Source organism: Cydia strobilella, chromosome 1 (genome assembly GCF_947568885.1).
Source record: "Cydia strobilella chromosome 1, ilCydStro3.1, whole genome shotgun sequence".
Lineage (NCBI taxonomy): Eukaryota > Metazoa > Arthropoda > Insecta > Lepidoptera > Tortricidae > Cydia > Cydia strobilella.
The window spans coordinates 31,461,254-31,481,091 of NC_086041.1; the positions used below are offsets into that span (position 1 = coordinate 31,461,254).

General features: G+C 36.4%; 1 protein-coding gene across 1 annotated transcript in view; it reads right to left on the reverse strand.

Annotated features, from left to right (window-relative positions):
* The window catches only part of LOC134743572 (uncharacterized), a 109,011-nt gene extending 99,301 nt beyond the window's left edge, over nucleotides 1-9,710 (reverse strand). Inside the window, exon 1 of the mRNA XM_063677097.1 lies at nucleotides 9,282-9,710. The gene's annotated coding sequence lies outside the window, so the exon portion shown is untranslated. The remainder of the gene's footprint in view (nucleotides 1-9,281) is intronic.
* Between the last annotated feature and the right edge of the window lie 10,128 nt (nucleotides 9,711-19,838).

Consider the following 19,838-nt stretch of genomic DNA (forward strand, 5'->3'; position numbering starts at 1 on the left):
CCCTTCATCCCAGGCCTGTCCGATATGGGAAGCCCTATTCGCTATAGCCCCGGGAACACTAGCACCGCTACGCAGCCATTCCTCAGGGTATCAATCAGGGAACCGCTCCGCGGGCGAAGATCCGGAATTTGTCCCCCCGCAGCCGCCATTGGAGGCCGAGAGCCCCCCAGACGCGCAACAGATGCGCGCGGAATCCGATGCGCGAGCCTCCCGATCCACTAACACCGCCGACCCGCCCGGAGACATGGATCTGCAATTGGGTTTCACAGAAGCCCAATGCACAATCCTTCCAGACAGCTAGGCAATGTCAGAAAAGCAGAAGGCTCCCCAATCCAGAAACCACACACATCCATGACGCGTCAGGGGCCCCTCCAGTCCCCTCCAGCGTCTACGGGGGGAGAGTCCCGGACGTTCGCGCGCAAATCAGTGACCCGATTGACACCACATACACTCTCATGGCTCCTCCTCTCTGCTCCGGCCTAAGCCACCTATGGCAGCTCTTGCCATAGGTGGCTTAGTAGAGCGCCAACTCCGTCCCAGTGGGACCTGGCGTCTCGCACTGTGCCCTCTGCTGGTTTCAGAGGGACACGCGGAGCCGCCCCCCGTGTGCTACTCTTAGTCTGGCCCCTCTCCTCAGGCCTGTCCGGCTTGGGAGACCCTATCCGGCATAGCCCTGAGGGTCATTGGAGCACGCAAGCCCCTTCACCACGGCAAGGTGACAGCATTCGAAGGGGAAAACTAACTTAACCTAACCTAACCTTAAGGATAACCTTAGGAAAATCCTGAAAAGTTACCAGTTTCAGAATTATGACTAATGATAATATGACAATCATTACATTATAACTTTCAATAATTATGTCAAACAAAGGAACCTCTAAAACTATATATAGGTAAAATGTGATCATTCCGCTCGACATGACTATAGGTAATGAATACCGTTTTACGGGGGATTTTTGACAAACAGGGGGCCGATTTTTGAAATGCGAGCGCTCGATTGCATCACTAGAAAATCTGTGGAAAACGGCGAATTGATATTTTTAAAATACGAGCAATAGAAATCGGGAATCTTGTGGTATTAACCACTCGTTTTCAATTCTATTAGTAGTGTCTAAATGCCTAGTAGTGGAGATATATTGAAGGGAGCCACATGAATACGAGCGCTCGAAATTCAAAAAACGGCCCCCAGTAATCTAACTACATAGTTAATAGTAACACAATATTTATTTTTAGTTTTAGTTTTTAAGTTTGTAAATAATTTCATTTAATCGCGGTAAATAAGTTTTAAATTTACCTTGGACGTTGGAGGTAAATTTAAAACTTATTTTACGCGACCAAGTCCCGTCGTTGTGAATAATGACTAAAAATCGTAAAAGTTTAAATCAGTGTAATTCATTTAAGTTTATACTTGTTTAATAAATATTTCAAATACACAAAAAGTTCGAGTAAATAAAGAATGATGCTAAATTAGTGGCAGTTTCATCAAAGTTACCTTATTTTGTTTCGTGTAGTCATCTAATTTTACGGTACACGTGTCTGAAGATAATTAATGCAAAAAAACAGCCGGTAACCTTAACGAAGTGTTAATTATTTAGTCATAACTCGTAGGATCTTAAACTCCAAGCCGTCCAAAGCTCAAGGCTGACAGGCTTTTGTTCATTTCGAAGTAAAACAAAGTTGATCTTTATTAATAGAGCTCATTTATCTCTCCAATTTACGGTGCCCACTTTAACGTTTTTATTAACGATTTTGAAAGAAAGAAGAAAGTAAATACATTTATTTAATGCCACAACATATTACATATGGAAAAGGAAACATATAGACATAAAAAACATTGGACGCTAAAATAGGACCCCACTCAGCATAATGCCGCGGTAGTCCGTGGCGCTGGTTTTCAGTGGTTCAGTCATTTTATGAAGACTTCCAATTTTACTCAATATCTTCATATTTAGTATGATTTACGCAAGTATTTTTCTAATAGAACTGATATGGATGGAGCAGTTTTTTTAGGGTTCCGTACCCAAAGGGTAAAAACGGGACCCTAATACTAAGACTCCGTTGTCCGTCTGTCTGTCACCAGGCTGTATCTCATAAACCGTGATAGCTAGACAGTTGACATTTTCACAGATGATGTATTTCTGTTGCCGCTACAACAACAAATACCGAAAAGTACGGAACCCTCGGTGGGCGAGTCCGGTTGCACTTGTCCGGTTTTTTAGTTATTTTGTAATATAATATGAGCAAAGATAGATATAACTCCGTAATAGATGGATACAGTCTAAGGAAAAAACGTGCCTCGAAAATCAAGAAAATTTGATTCTCGACTAGCTTTGGCATACTGTCGTATAGATGGCGTTGACGGTTTCGTTTGTTATTTAACAATTTTAACGCATATCAGTGAAAGAACATGGGTCAAAATCATAAAAATAATTAATGCAAATAAAAAAAAACATTTATCCATATTTAAATACATTTTATCGTATTTTTATAAATCTTCATTTTTAGTTTTAAAGTGTGTCGACAGATGGCAGTGAATTTACTGGGGTTACAAAATTTACTATGACAGTACCGCTCTAGTATAAGTTACTCTATGATATGAGGATATAAGTAGTTATGTAAATGAAAACTGTATAATATAAAAAAATCTAATATTATTAGTAAACTTTAGTTTTACGCTGTTTATTAACAAGCGAGCGAAGCGAAGCGAAGCGAAACTCCTACAGTCAACTTCAAGGCTAGGGGCATTTCGTTTCATTTTCTAACCGAAATCGGTGAGACGATTAATTAGTTCCTTTTATAAGAATTGGTCCTCAATGCATGTCCCTGTATACCGAATGGATAAAAGACTTAATGTTAATAATATTATTATAATCATTTTAAATTATTTTTAATGTAAATATGTATTGTTCGTCAAGCATTGCTAACATAGTGATAAGTAAAATTGTAACTAACCACTTATGGATCGGTGTTGTCCGAAACTAAAGTCAAAATAATATTAATTTATTTATTTTCTTTTGTTCTGAATGATATTTTTAATATAAAACAGGGGTATTTTTTTTATAATTGATCTGCCGGTCTAGCACATGATTGGCGCGAGAGTATGTCGTCGCGACATATACTACCCGTCCCCCTTTAATTCATACAGTTAGTAAAAGACGGGTAGTCTATCTCGCGGCGAGATATTGTCGCGTCAATCACAGATAGCAGTAAATTGACTGTGACTATAAAATTTACTATGGCAATAACTCTTTAGACTCTATTCTCTTTGCTATTGGCAAGATTGACAGGGGAAACCTATACTGACGCCATCGGTGAAAAGCTTCGACCATCCAACCCCATTTAAAACGCTTGCAAATAACAGTACTCTGAGCAATTCTAAACACCACTTCTGGAATATTCCACTCCCGATTTGTATTATACTTAAAGTTCCAAACTACGATTACGAGAACAAATTGAATGCAAACTACACTTCATGCAGTCGCTTTTTGCATTATTGCGGCGAACTATAAATTATTTGAACTTGGAGAAAGCTTTCAATGCTTTGAGGTAGCAGAGCACAAAATAGCCGTGGAAAATTATAAGAAAAAATATTTCTCGATACAATGGTTTTAAAGAAAATTATAAGATGGTTTTTCACAACATACAATTATGGATAATAGTGGAGAATTATATGCTAAGCACCTAATTACTAGATTATATAATCCAGAAAACAATATATTGATAGCAATTAAGACGAAGGAATTTTATTGTAGATATGCTTAACTCGTTCGCGTCCTTTCTGTAGACCTAGTTATTTTTTAAGCTGCACCCATATAGGTGAAATACATTTTTTTCAATAGTTAAGACTCAAATAAGTTAACTTTTATTGTATTTTCTACAGAAGAGACCTTCTTTCAAAAATGTGTTTGGCTCTAACTTCCTACCTTCCAATTTTTTTATTCACAACGCAGTCTTAAGGCCGAAATGGTCAATATGGTCATTGTGAAAAGTAGCGATGTCACTTACATACTAACACGCCATGCCGGGTGTAAAAAAATCATAGAAACATAAGATATGTAATATAACTAGCTGTATCAATACAATACGGAATGGCGCCTCAACATAAAACCTTTGCACATGGGTCCAACACATTCACCGTTTTATCGCACCTTTGTAGATAGGATCGCAACCCCGCGTGACCATGCATTTTATAACTGGGCTTTGCGTCGGTGCAATATACGCGTGACAGTTATAGAATCGGTCTTGTTCTAGTAGGAAACAGGAAGGGAAATAGGGTCTTTTATATGTGAGTAATAAGTGGTTGTAAAATTTGATCTTGATTTGGTATTGATTTCTCATCAGCCTCGCTACATTTCCCTTGAATGTGTATATCTATAGGATACAAGTGCTTTACTGAGACTTACATAAGTATCTAATATGAATAAGTCATATTTTTTATAATTGTTACGCCTGATATTATTGAATGATTACACCATTATGTAAAGTTTCTTTCAAAGTTAAATCTAATGAAAAATATGTATATGTAACACAAATCGTCCTGAACGTATTACACAGTGAAAACATTGAAACCCCATTTTTTTGCGGAATTTAAAATTTTAGGCATACTTAGAATTTGCAATGGTGTTCCACAACATATTTTAAGAATTAGTTTAAAATATTAAATTTAATAGGTATGTACAAATATTTAAGGATAGTTCTTATAATGTATGAGCGGCACTAAAATTAAAACATTAAAATCTGTCATTCCAGTCTGTATTATACCTATACCATAGAGTAACTTATACTAGAGCGGTACTGTCATAGTAAATTTTGTAACCACAGTAAATTCACTGCCATCTATCGACACACTTTAAAACTAAAAATGAAGATTTATAAAAATACGATAAAATGTATTTAAATATGGATAAATGATTTTTTTTATTTGCATTAATTATTTTTATGATTTTAACCCATGTTCTTTCACGGATATGCGTTAAAATTGTTAAATAACAAACGAAACCGTCAACGCCATCTATACGACATTAGGCCAAAGCTAGTAGCGCCCTCTGAGCGAGAATCAAATTTTCGTGATTTTCGAGGCACGTTTTTTCCTTAGACTGTATCCATCTATTACGGAGTTATATCTATCTTTGCCTATACCTAGGGAATGTATAGCTACAACACAGCTTTGCAAAGCTTTAAATTTAACTTCAGTGTAAATTTTCTGTAACAAAAGGGTCGTCGTTTGTTCTTTATTCTGATTATGACCCAAACCGTCAGTAATAAAACGAGATTTACCAAACCCAATTGTATTACCGAATTTAGATTCCATTTGTTTTCGACGTAAGGATCTAACGAAGCAACACCTTCAGACTGGTCGGTCTCGAAATAGTCGACACATTATACTGATAAACTTTTTATAGTTTAAAAAAAGATTTTTCATGATACCAAACAATTTCATGATGGCCAAGTTGAAGGTTTAATAATAATTTAATAAGGTATTTATATATATTATTAAGGTATTTAGTAGGTTTACTAAATAAAGTGTTGGTGCCTCTTTTTCAGTAACAAATACCCGTGTTAAAAGTGAGTGAATAGACATCTTTTAGGTAAGCATGATCCATCCTAGACTGCATCGGCACTTACCATCAGGTGAGATTGCGGTCAAATGCTTGCCTTTTTTTAATAAAAAAAAAGGCAGTTAAACGTTAAAATACTTTTTTCTACTAAACTCATCATTCTGAAACGTCATGGTTCAAACCTATTTTGAACTCGTTCGAACTAATAGTTTAGCATTTTGTATCTGCTGGAGGGAGAAAAATATTTCAATAATAGAGGCATTTTAAGGTATATGAATAGGAGGGAACGTCGCTGGTTTAATAATAGCATACTCACTCCTACTTTGAATAGAGGTAGTTTGTTAGTTAAAGACGACGCAGCCATGCCTTAGCAATTCGTATTTGGAAAGAAGAGCAAATCGATTTTTACAAATACATGGTAAACTGACAACTAAAGAATGAAATTGCTCCCCACGCCTGGCGATAGAGCGGCATACAAAGCGGCAAAAACATTATTTGGTGTACATCAGACAATTTTTAGGGTTCCGTACCCAAAGGGTAAAAACGGGACCCTATTACTAAGACTCCGCTGTCCGTCTGTCCGTCTGTCTGTCACCAGGCTGTATCTCATGAACCGTGATAGCTAGACAGTTGAAATTTTCACAAATGATGTATTTCTGTTGCCGCTATAACAACAAATAATAAAAAGTACGGAACCCTCGGTGGGCGAGTCCGACTCGCACTTGGCTGGTTTTTTCACTACACTAGCTTGTAAAGGCTCTCTTTGTTTTTCAATAACTGATGAGAGAGTTTAATTTAATGCAAAAGTGGCAAAGTAATTAGATGCAAATTTTGAGATGTTTCCTCATTTTGGCTGGTGGATTGACAAGTAAGTTATGATTTTGAATGATAAATATATTTACTGTTAGTATTTTCTTCGTGCGGTGTGGTGAAAATTGTTGTGTTTCACTAGGTAGCAAAGTTTGTTTAACCTTCGTGCCTTGAAACCCTCGCAACGATAAAGATTCCACTTTTCTAACCACTCAATACGCCAGTGGTTAAATTTTTGAGCCTTTTGCTTGCTCGGGTATCAATATTAGCATGCAGAGTAAAACAGTAACTTTGCCCTCTTGTAAAACCAATACGAGTAACTAAAGGGGCTCACTGATTACCAGTCCACCGGACGATATCGGCCCGTCAGTTGTTCGGAACTGTCAAATTTTTGTTCTAACTGACAGGCTGATTATCGTCCGGTGGGCATCACCTTAAGCATTAAGTTTAGTATTGAAATATAGTAACTCATTCTGAAAGCATACAAATATACGAGTAGAATATGTTTAGGATTTCTGTGCAGTATGGTATACAACCGGTATGGTATACTGCCGGTAGGCCTCCAACGAGATGGAGCGCCGACCTGGTGAAGGTCGCGGGAATTCGGTGGTTGCGAGCGGCACAGGATCGGTCGGAGTGGCGAGCCTTGGGGGAGGCCTATGTCCAGCAGTGGACGTCTATCAGCTGACATGATGATGATGATGATGATGGTATACAATTGTTTTGCAGTGTGTACAAAAGTATAACTTTAAAACACACCAAAAGTTTGAAAAAAAAACGGCCAGTTGATTCACTATTACTAAGCTTTCAAAAATCTGAAAAAATTGCCACGTTTCAAACTAGTTTGTCAACATTCAATAGTATTTTATACAATCGTGATATAATAGAGAGCTTTTCACAACAGTACCGTGATTAGGCCACTAAGCTTGCTGAGTGACCTAAACAGTAAAACACGGTACCACGGTAAAGTAGATTGAAAAGCTTGATTATAATTATTATTGTTAATTATTTATTTCAGAATGAAATAAAACTATGAAAACGGATTATATCGCGTATATTGAATTTATAATACATCCCGACGTTTCGAACTCTTTACAGCGTTCGCGGTCAACGGGTGTCACCAACGGCGTCCAATCCGTTTTCATAGTTTTATTTCATGAGTAACTATCGCGGTAACCGAAGACAATATTATTTCAGAATGGTTAGTTGGGCTATTGTATACAATACTTACATATATCACTATTGTATACAATACTTTTTCTACTATAAAACCTAAATAATAAAAGAAAATTAGGTAAGTATCTCAGTAGAAGTACAAAATACATCAACGCGTGCATAATACTTATAAGAATATTACTCATGAAATAGTCGCGCGTTGGTGTCTTTTCCATTGGACCGCGACGCCACGTGATTGGTCAAATTCATTATAGTTGACTAGAGCGTTTGCTAATGAATATTATAGTTGAGTTGGGAGCATGAAAAGTACGCAATTACAGTTTGGTATACGAAATCAACCATTACAGTCGACGAGTAGCAAAAATAATTTACTGTCGCACAATGCATTCGAGCTCGAATTTGGCAGTTATCTTCGATTCAGATTTCGCATAATTATTTCGCATAATACATTTTATGTCAAGAACGTCTCATACTAACAGAAAATGTACTGGAATGGCAGGTTGTTTAATTCACTAAGTATTAAGGTGCTGAGCAACAATCCATTAAAAAAAATGAGCCTACATTTGTCATGTCAGTGACATGGCCGTCATATTTTATTCCTTTCTCGTAATGTTACGTGAAAAGGAACTGTCAAAAAACAAAAATAGCGCCCTGATGTTTGACATAATTCAAACATGCACAGGTATTAAAAACCCATGTCAATTTATTTCCTAATTTCCCATCCCATCATACGCCATCACTTATACGACTGAAGTATGCCCCTAAACAACGTCCGCTATGACGACCCTAAAAACACACATTAAAGTACCCGTGTTTTATTCCTTAACAAAAACAAAACTTTTAAAAGATGACGGTACCAAACATACGTCTGCATTGTACGAACCAGCGCTACCCCCATATTTTATAAAAATGTTTTCTCGTAAACGTTTGTCGAAAAGGTTTCTTTTCATTAAAAAAATAAACGCGGAACGAAAACGACCTTTACGTCATGAGAGCCCGGGGGTTAACATAGAGAGTTGATGCGACCCGCAACTAAACTTTTCGGCATCAGTTTAAATTGAGATAATTAATGGAATCCTCAAATGTTGCGTTCGTTTTTAATACAAAAAAATGCGTTTTATGAAAGTCCACCCTAATTTATCAACCTCTTGTCCGTGTATGATAAGGATCCTGACCGAATTTTAGTCATCCTTTTGTATTCTTTTCGAGAACGATATTTTTCTGCTCTATACATCACAATCGATATTTGAACCCACGATTTTTGACCATATGAAAGGTTACAAAATATAGATACATAGATATGTACATGACATTTTATCTAAAAAGTACTCTCAATTATTATTGTTTATTAATTAATTTTTGTGCTGTTTGCACACATTGTTACAAATGGAATTAATCGCGCAACAAACTAAATTTGAAAATTACCTCTAACGTTCGGATGTGACTTAATTTTTCGCATTCCTCCGGGACCACGGGCACAATATCGCTTTCAAAATATTGGTGGTAATTTATACATTTATATTTACATGTACACTGTTCCGTCCAGAGTTTAATGTTACGATCTCAATTGTTGACTTTATGAGTGGTTTATGTAACAGGTAATACTTACTCGTATACTTATTACCCATGCTTAATTCATTGGCTTAAGTATCAGCAAATAAGTTTATAACATGGCAAAAAAACGGTTGCATGTAAAATCACTTGTTTAACAAAAACTAACTATAATTACTAAGTTCTCACCATAATTGGATCCAAGCACCTAGCCGAGCGAGTCATATTTCCCGCCGTAATTTAGTTTCAAACGTTCACCAACCAATTCCACTACAAACTATAAAACATCACTCACTATCAACAGAACATTCGCAAATAATGTTATACGTTTACTTTCCGCGGTGTATAGAACGTGTCCACTCAATTGTAAAATGTTTATTACAACAGTAAATGTGAACGATGTTCCACATCAGAGAATTTTTGCGTGGAGTCAGTACCCTCCCTTTCCGTAGACTGAAAGGCCGCCCGCCTAAGCGGCCGAGCGTCGCCGAAAGCCTCCGATCTCACCCGAGCGCGTACGATACATGAAATCCACTCGATGAAGTGGTAAATTTTTAGGAATAGGCTGCCTCGTCCTCGAGTACGGCGACGGATGCTGAGTTTGTTTAACACTTTACCGTGATTTACCTTGGGGATTCGGCACCGATTCTTTGTTAAGGCAACACAAACACTCGTGCGAACATTTGTGATGAACATTTTCAAAGTCAAAGCTGGTACTTTAGGAGGGTTATAAGATGTAAGACATACATGTCCACTTCAACTCTCTGTAGTACTTTTAAAAACAAGTGATTATCGGGTATAATTAAGTTTACGTTTATTATAGATTGTATATATAGATAAAATGAAGTATTAACCTTCTTCGATCAAGTGACAATACCGTGAAGCTAGCCAACTTAGCCCGCTTTTTTCTAAAAAGACAATTTTTTTACATGGTTAGCACTTTTTCCTGCCTACTCTATTCATTTCTAGGTTATTTAGAAAATTTATAGATTGTTAATATTTTTTTCTAGCCTAAGGCATCAATTGTAATCATATGCATGAATTTATTTGCAGTCACTATTTTTAAATCATCATTTAAGCCACTTTTTTTTCAAAGTTCAAAGTCTTTATTCTATGTAAGAGTCAGATTAAATTGCAGGTGGAATATACAATTACATATCTAGTTACACCGAAACTTTACCTTTTCAGGTGTACATACATTTACAGTAGGTATACATATAATTATATTTACATATTTTGGCAAATTAGACGTCGGGTAACGCTATCTCAAGTTGTTGCCAACATTGCCCACGTTGATTTCATATGGAAATACAGCAAGACATTGAAACAAGGATTACTTCGAGATTAAAGGTAATCCTAGTGTTTCCTTCAAACATAGGTATTTGAGTTAACTATGTCAACTTCTATACACAATGGGTATAGACAATACAGTATTTATAAAGCTACTTATTTTACTTACGCATTTGAATAGATCATCCGAAAGTGACAACCCTAAGCCCTTTTTGAAGGTGGGCAATGTTGATTCATAGATCTGTAAATTACCGGGTTACATTGCCCACCATTACAACTTTTGTGACTTTTAATTCCAACTATAAAAGTAATGCTCTACGCTTCCTGTTTTATAATGGAAAAAGTACAGAAAAAATAGTACTGTTGGCATTAACTCTTATACATTTTGCTACATAGTTAAACAAATTTGTTAAAATGTTTCTTTTTTCTTCATCTTTGAAAGTTTAAGAGTCTAAGTTGGCTAGTTTGATTGTAACTACTAAAAAAATGGCCGTGCTAGTAAACTGGCACAATATGATTCATTGCAATTTTTTATAATTTTTAATTGTGAAACAATTTAAATAACCCTAATTACTCGCTACTAACGCGAAGCCGACAGTATTGATAACAAGATCATTGTGATGATAACATTGATTACCCACAAAAGCTGTAGCAGCTTTTTAGGGTTCCGTGCCCAAAGGGTAAAAACGGAACCCTGTTACTAAGACTCCGCTGCCCGTCTGTCCGTCTGTCCGTCTGTCTGTCTGTCTGTCTGTCTGTCTGTCTGTCTGTCTGTCCATCTGTCTGTCACGAGGCTGTATCTCATGAACCGTGATAGCTAGACAGTTGAAATTTTCACAGATGATGTATTTCTGTTGCCGCTATAACAACAAATACTAAAAAGTACGGAACTCTCGTTGGGCGAGTCCGACTCGCACTTGGCCGGTTTTTTTAAATCTATTCAAGTTGTAAAATTCTTACATGATTTGATATTAATTTGAATTTATTTTTAATGCATGTCCGAATGTACCCGATGTTAAGAAGTGAAATTAAGACGAAAGAGGACGACCTTCTCGAAACCGGTTTTCCATACAAACGTGTTCACCATTTTCCTCTCTGGATATTACCATTATTGAAAATATTTTTACTCAATTTGATGAATTTTAATCGTAGCTATGCCCGACCGTTTGATTTTATTCGGTTTTTCAATTATTAAGGAGCGAAAATCAGGTTACATACAAATTTTTAAAATCGAAAAATATCAAACGGTCTGGCACTCAGGCACTATAATTAAAATACATCAAATTGTGTAAAAATATTTTCCGTAATGTCAATATCAACGGAGGAAAATGATAACTACGTTTGTATGGAGAATCGATCGTCCCCTATCCTCTTAAGTAGATTTCCTACTGCTGTTTAAAATTCGTACCTACGACATTGCATCAAAACAAATGCCAGCGTTAGAAACACAATCCGCACAAGTTCGCGCTTCTAAAATTAGCAACTGGACGGCACTATTCATAATCAGATTTGGGAACAAAGTTGCGGGCGCGGACAGTTGACATAAACTGACGACCAAAGTTGGGGAACGGGACACCGCGTGTTCTGTGCTAAAGCGTGGCTAGGGGTGCCATAGATACCAAATTCAAATATGTATGCTGCTGCAGTCTTGCTGCTGCTGCCGTGCTGCTGTTAAGCTAGGGATATACATACGGATTCTACAGATGTGTCCAAACTTCAACCTTCAACATTTATTCAGGAAATAGGCCACAAGGGCACTTTTACACGTCAATATGGAATTTACATACAAGCAAAAAAAAACACATAATATACACACATAATTATTGAAAGTCATAATGTAATGATTGTCATATTATCATTATTCATAATTCTGAAACCGTTAACATTTCAGGATTTTCTTCGGGTTATGCTAGATCGGTTAGGTTAGGTTTGTTTTATGGCAATCCTGAAAAGTTACGCGTTTCTGAGAAAAACCAAATTATGACTTTCAGTAATTATGTCAAACAATAGAGACCCATAATGTCGATTTAGGTACAAGTCCCTTAGATTTGTAAGTGTTTGGCGGAATAATAAGTTATTATCTGATCTGAAGATAGCCTGGAAATCAATATCTGCTTCTTTATCGCTCTACCACAAAATCAAAGTATAGAAAGGCAGATAACGATTTTAGATTTTTTTTTTATTTGCGGTAGGCTCTCCGATCTGTACACAGACAAATCAGATCTGTGCCTAATTCTTACCACTCATTGGCAGATTTGTCCGCTAAGCAGATCTAACGAACAAGTCTGTACGAAGGTTTACCCCTAGCTTATAGGTATACCTGTAGATAAAATACTCTTTCACCTCTCTATAAAACATTAATATACTGGACACAATGAGGCCCTGCAGACACATCTGAAATTCTGTTCTGAATGATTACGATCTGACGGATCTGATATAAGGATCTATTCCGATCCTACATTTTTTTCCTCTCGTCTGTGTGTGATAAGGATCCTGACCGAACTTTTAGTCATTTATGTCGATTTATGGAGCGAACGAGGTTTAAACTCACGATTTTCACCACCAACATAGGTACCTACCTTAAAATAAAAGAGGAAAATTATTCACCAAATCAAAAATGGAATTTTCAGTAATAAACACAAAAATATATATTCGGAATAAATACACAACAATAAGAAAATGATCTATATTGATGACAAATACAAATCTTGGTAAAAAAAAATTAAATACCTGCAGAAGATTTGGCGGCTGATGAACTTTTGGCAACCCTGGGCCACAAGCAATAATTGAAAACGGGAGCAAAGGATTAAAACGCGCACTATGGTTACACTGTGTGAAATCAATTTATGTTATCAGTATCTATAACACAGACATAGGTATTGCGAGAGATTCCACACACACACAATAAAGGTTCTGTATTGTCAGTATCATTTTAAGCTTAGAACTTTTACCTCAAGTGTGTTATTTCATTCGTTTTGCTCGCCTTTTTATATTTCGAGTCTATTCATATTTTGCTGGACTGTATGCAGTCAGGATCAATAGTAGTATCCGCCACCCTGGATAACTTTTTCCAAATAAAGATACTCGTAAATATCATTTACCTACTATGATTGTACTTCTGTTGTTTCTTCAATAAAGAAACATAAAAAATGTCTACAGTTCGGCAGCCATGGGCAAGAATATCGAGAAAATGAGACGTTTATGAATACAAAACACTTTGAAGCTGCGAGTAGTTGCTGATACTTCATTTAAATAGCTTATGGCCAGGGAAGAAAATATGAATAAACATTAGCTTTATGGCACCTATTTATTCTGGTAATTTAATGAGACGCTATCAATTATAAATCTTTTTAGCATAATATTAATAAGGGAATATTTTTGTTACTTATTATTGTGAAAAATGTTGGTGATTCCTTAATAAATTTGCAAATTTTTAAGACTATATACGTTTAGCTGACGAAATTTTACCGTGATGCTGTTTAATTGGAGAACCGAGCTTGCCGGAGCCTTAAAATGTTATGGTAGATCAATAGACAGACCAGATATCCAATAAATGATAAACATGATGATGATGGTTGACATTCAATAAATGATATGATATGATATGATCCTTGAGTCATAACAAAAACAGTGCCGCGCGGGTCAAACAAATAAAGGCTTCCCTGGTTTTAATATATAAATAAAATGAATAAGTAGACAGATTCGCTAAATAATTATCTACATGAAGGTATTAAGTATTTGATAATACATTGCCTACACCCAAACTTATGATTTTTTTCCGAGCCATACCCCACGTGGGACACGCGAAATAGCAGTAGATTTCGCCGTTTTTTAGGGTTTGAAATTCGATTTTATCACAAAACATACAAACTTAAGGAACCTTTAGTATATTTTTTACTACTTTATAACATGTGTATAATTAAAATAAGTATGTTCTAAGTAAATCTAAGGTTAACGGTACAAAGGAATAGTGAAGTAAACATACGACTCTATTAAACGCTAGAAGAAAATGCAGCAATATTGCTTTCCGATATTTTCATTCACAGTCCAGATTGGCATTTTCACAGCGCTCTCCGCTATAAAGTTCGCAATATTTACACCAGTTAATATTAAAAACGAACAAGAGATCCAGGCAAATGCCATGGCACATAACACAACAGCACAAAATTGCAATAAACCGGGATCTGGCCGTTATGAGGACTGCACGGGCAACAATGGTTACGCATTTACCCCCAAGGGACGCAAGTGCCTTGGACATTTTGCGCGTATTCGCCGTTTTGAGTATCCCAACTCCACCTCTATCTTTAAGGTAAGAACGACGTAAGTGATTATACTTATGACCAGGATTTCGTCTTTTTAGATTATATTTTGTGTCCGAACAGCTGGATAAGTCACGATGAGCCAGCGAACGACTTATTACCTGCCTTTTATTGCTGAAAACCAATTAAGTATACCTACTGGAGCGAAATAGGGATTCAGATCGCAAATTTAAGGCGATTGCAGTCTACATTGAGAGAAGATTGAATCAGATATTTATACATAAATTGTAGATAGATAGTTGTCGCTAATTGTGTTTTTACTGGACTATGGAACAACAATGAAGGTTTAAGAAACATTTTTTTTGTTTGTATGTTGCGCATGGAATCTATCTTGGCCATATTGGTTCATTTATCTTTATACATATATACAAAGCAGTTTAATTTAGGATTGTAGGTATGTAGCCAGTGATAACAAGATACTTTAGGGCCACTGGGTTAAATCTGGAGTTACCATGGTTAACAGTACAATTTAACACTGGGTTAACGGTTTAACCGCTTAACCTCGGGTTAGTGGGATCGCCAAGAAAATAACCAGATTTCATTAAGTTTCAGTCAATTGACAAACATAATTATACTCATATAGGTATATAGCTTGTTCGACTCTGTCAACGATGGTATCTACAAAATTATATAACAAGAGTATAAATTTGATGTCTATCTTTGAACAAGCCTATTCTTACTACGCATAATAAAATATCACACAACGTCAAGGAGGGATTTGTCTCTACTCTGAAATACCTACATTTGACTTTAACAAATTGATGAAACCATTTATTCAGCACTTGCAATATCAACCTTCTGTGTACGTATTTAAAGTAAATTTTTCATGAATATGTAAACAGGGCCACTTGCACCATCCCACTAACCCGGGGTTATCCCGTTAAACCGTTAACCCAGTGTCAAATTGTACTGGTTAACTCCGGGTTAGTGGGATGGTGGAAGTGGCGCTTGGAGGAGTTTGTGTAAGTTAGTAGTTGGTTGAATAGTTTATTCCAATCTGAGTGTCGTGACAAGCAATCTCGGCTCCTAATCCAGGTAGGATCTTGACTAACAACACATTAGTTATGAAAACAATTTGATTGGATTATATTGTGTGTGTAGATTAGGTAGATGTGTTCCTATATCGGTATCCCCCATGTGAGGGGTAGGGCCAAGTTTAAACCGATTGACTAGATTGCTTAGTTTGATAATTTACTTATAGCATTTCGGTAAAGAACACATCGTGATGAAACAGAAAAAAATCATAACTTGCTAATCATAACCCTACCCATATACTAGGGTAGAAATGCCTAAATATTTTATCATTTAAATTACGCAACATAATGTTTTAATTAACGCCCCATTAGTTAGACCCTAATGACTGCTGACAATCTTAACAACAATTTGATGAGGCGTTAATGGGCATAAGCCTAAGCTATTTCTTTACAATTAGTTTATGTGTTACCTCTGTGTATGCAAAGATAGATATAACTCCGTAATAAATGAATACAGTCTAAGGAAAAAACGTGCCTCGAAAATCACGAAAATTTGATTCTCGATCAGATGGCGCCACTAGTTTTGGCCTACTCTCGTATAGACGGCATTGACGGCTTCGTTTGTTATTTATAATTTTAACGCATATCAGTGAAAGAACATGGGTCAAAATCATATAAAAATAATTAATGCAAATAAAAAAATCATTTACCATATTTCATTTTTAGTTTTAAAGTATGTCGATAGATGGCAGTGAATTTACAGTGGTTACAAAATTTACTATGATAGTACCGCTCTATCTTGTTATATCCTCTTTGGTGTATACAATGCAAGCACCCATCGAGCGTGAACGATTTTGTCTACCTTTTTATTTAGTACTTAATTAGTATTAGGGTTCCGTACCCAAAGGGTAAAAACGGGAACTATAAATGCGAAAGTAACTCTGTCTGTCTGCCGGTTACCTCTTCACGTTTAAACCGCTAAACCGATTTAGATGAAATCTGGTATGGAAATAGTTTGAGGCCTGAGGAAGGACATAGGATAGTTGTAAATAAAGTGACACAAAACTGGGGACATTATTGTATGAAATACTGTGACATATGTAAATAGTGTAAATAACTTGCCTGCATGTTGTGCATGACACTAAATATTGTACACCGTAAATACGGTAGATTGCGGAAAAGGACTTAAACTATCACCATTAACATCTGTTATATTTCTACCTGTGGTCTGACAATAAATGTTTTCATTTCATTTCATTTCATTTATCAATCATCATCATCATCCCACGTAGACGAAGTCGCGAGCAGAACCTTGTAGGTACTTGCGCAAAAAGTGGAGTTTGATTTTGACGCGTGCGTTTTATGTGACAAGTAACGAAAGATAACATTTTATGAATAGGATTTTCTTTTTTGGTAAGGTAACGTATTCAAATGCAGGAAAAAATTCTCATAATCATAAACGAAATAAGCATGCGATGGCCGCGGAACGCTCCAAAAAGTTATTTAAAACAGTTGAAAGTAATATTTAGCTGGTATCTCCGAACACCTTACAAATCTCTCCATTTTGTCGTTTAAGCCGATTCTAACTACTTCAAACCTAAATAAACAAATGAATGAGTTAAAATACGAGTCCTCCAATAGGTTACACGTTCAATAAAGTCAGGCACTCACCCTTCTTTTATTATGGAAAAGGTGAAGTGCTAAAGAGCAAAATGGTGGAGTATCTAGTGATGCGACATTGGCAATAATTACAGTTCCATGAATAGTTAGGTTGGAAATACTGCCAGTGTTGAACAGTTTAAGCTGACAGGTACCTACCAGTGATTGTTAATACGAATCGACTCAAAATTAATAAAACCCTAGCTACTAAAAAATAATAATTAAGTAAAACAACCCAACTACATATACCACATATTAGTTCAAAAAGTTAAAACTATGATTCACAAGTTGAATATGAATCTTAATATCAATACCAATGTTCTTTTTAACTGGTAATCCAGCTGAGCTACCAAATCTGAAACCGCTCGAGTTACAAGCATCCTTAGCTTCCTATACCCGGCTACCAACAGGGGCCCATTTCTCGAACGGTATTAGGCCAATATTTTTAGTCCACAAACTGTCAAATCGTATGGGTTCTCATGACGCCAAACTAATGAATGTTTAAACTATTTTCAGTTAAAATATAGGTAGAGTTTCATTTGTTTTGTTTCATTAAATTTTCAAACAAAAGAAAATTTCACTAGACATATTGACCGGGATATAGACCGTGATTACCTTTTGTATTATTTGTGAGCTCCCGATATTTCGACGTAGTTACATGCATCATGTTCACGGGTGACTGAAGATAGCGGGTGGGTGTCAAAGTTGTGTAGACAGCGCTCTGTCTACCCTCATTCTTGCGCGTCGGCTGCGTTCACTTTCAACGTTACCAACGGTCGCATTCACACTTGTTGGTCCGGTCGCGTTCACACTCGTTGGTCTGTCCAAACACACTACACTCACGGTGTCACTACGCGTGTTTGATTCGGATATCACTGGTTTTTTACACAAACAAATCACAGGATTCCACACATTTGACAGTTTAAACCCATCTTCACGATTGAAATTTTTGTATTTGTGAATTTCAACGGCTTAATAACGGGAGCTCACAAATAATACAAAAGGTAATCACGGTCTATATCCCGGTCAATATAAGTCTAGTGAAACTAACCGTGAATCATTCAAAACTCTAACCGAAAATTTACTTTATTTTCTGCAATATTGGTTCAAATATTACTTGAAATCATGGATTTACGTCTTGTATGGCTGGGCCTTAGGCCCACTTTCACCATTCCACTATTCCGGGGTTAACCGGTTAAACCTAGAGTTACCATGGTTACCAGTACAATTGACATTGGGTTAACGGTTTAACTGCTTAACCCCGGTTTAGTGGGATGGCACAAGTGGGCCCTAGGAGGATAGTAGATTTTTAGATTGCTGGCAATATTCTATTACTCCTAGTACTAGTTCTTCACATCGCTGGGATGTCGACAAGGTATCGGAGAATTTTGCGAGTTCGAGTGAATCTCGACGTCTGATCGTTATATATTGCCCACTTGGATTACTTATCCCTTTTTGAAAAAGTATTCTTTGATTTAGCAATTATACAGCCAATCAGAATTGTACAATTGACGAATTTGTCTTTATTGTTTAAAAAAACTTCAATTCTGCCCAGCGATGTCCCGGCGAAAGAATCGGCAGAGCACTAGTTTTTACGGTAAATAAAAGTTAGATAAGTTGGTAGTTAATTAAGATTGAACGAGAAAACTAGTGGATGCTCAATGCTCAAATATATACTTGTGTTATGGTCAGCTCGCTTTTATGAGAAGTAACTCAGTTTATCAGCTAGGGAATAAAATTATATTCCTAGCGGATATTCCCGATAGCGACTTTGTTGCTTTCAGGCACACATGAAACAGGAAAGATGTCTAAAGTTGCGCAACTAAGAAGAGACGCGCTCTATATAGATTTGAGTACATTGACCCGCCTGTTGCTATCTCTATTGCACTCGCATAATTATATTGCTGTCGCGCCTAAGATGCCGGTTGTCAATGTCACTGTGCGAGTCCAATAGAGATGTCAACAGGCGGGTCAATGGCCAAATCTTTTGGCCGAAGTCGAACCTTAGGCCGAAACAAAATCTTCGGTCGGATACTACTATTACTAATAGTAGTAAATTCTTTATTGTAAAAAAAAAACATAATAAAAGTAACAATAGCCCAATCCCTCTCGCGCATGAGAGGAGGCCTGTGCTCAGCAATGGGCTATATATATATAGGCTGAAATATTATTATTCTTAAACATTTTTGAAAGTAACTTACAATTAGGAAGCTAAATAGTTACAAGGCGAACATATGCCTCTGAGGGATCCTATTTATGTACTTCTTTGTATAACAAGGGCAACTACTGTTTACCATTTTTTTGACATTAAAGTAATATAAAATATTACTTACTCGAATTTGAACTGTTGTGAGACATACTAACATTAAACCATGATTTAATATTACTTACTCATCTGTGAATTTTACCGTTTTCTAAAACTACGGTCCGTTGATAGATAGATTACCCATAAAGTACCTTAAATATATTAATAACGGGTTACTCACGCATTCACGTTTTCGACC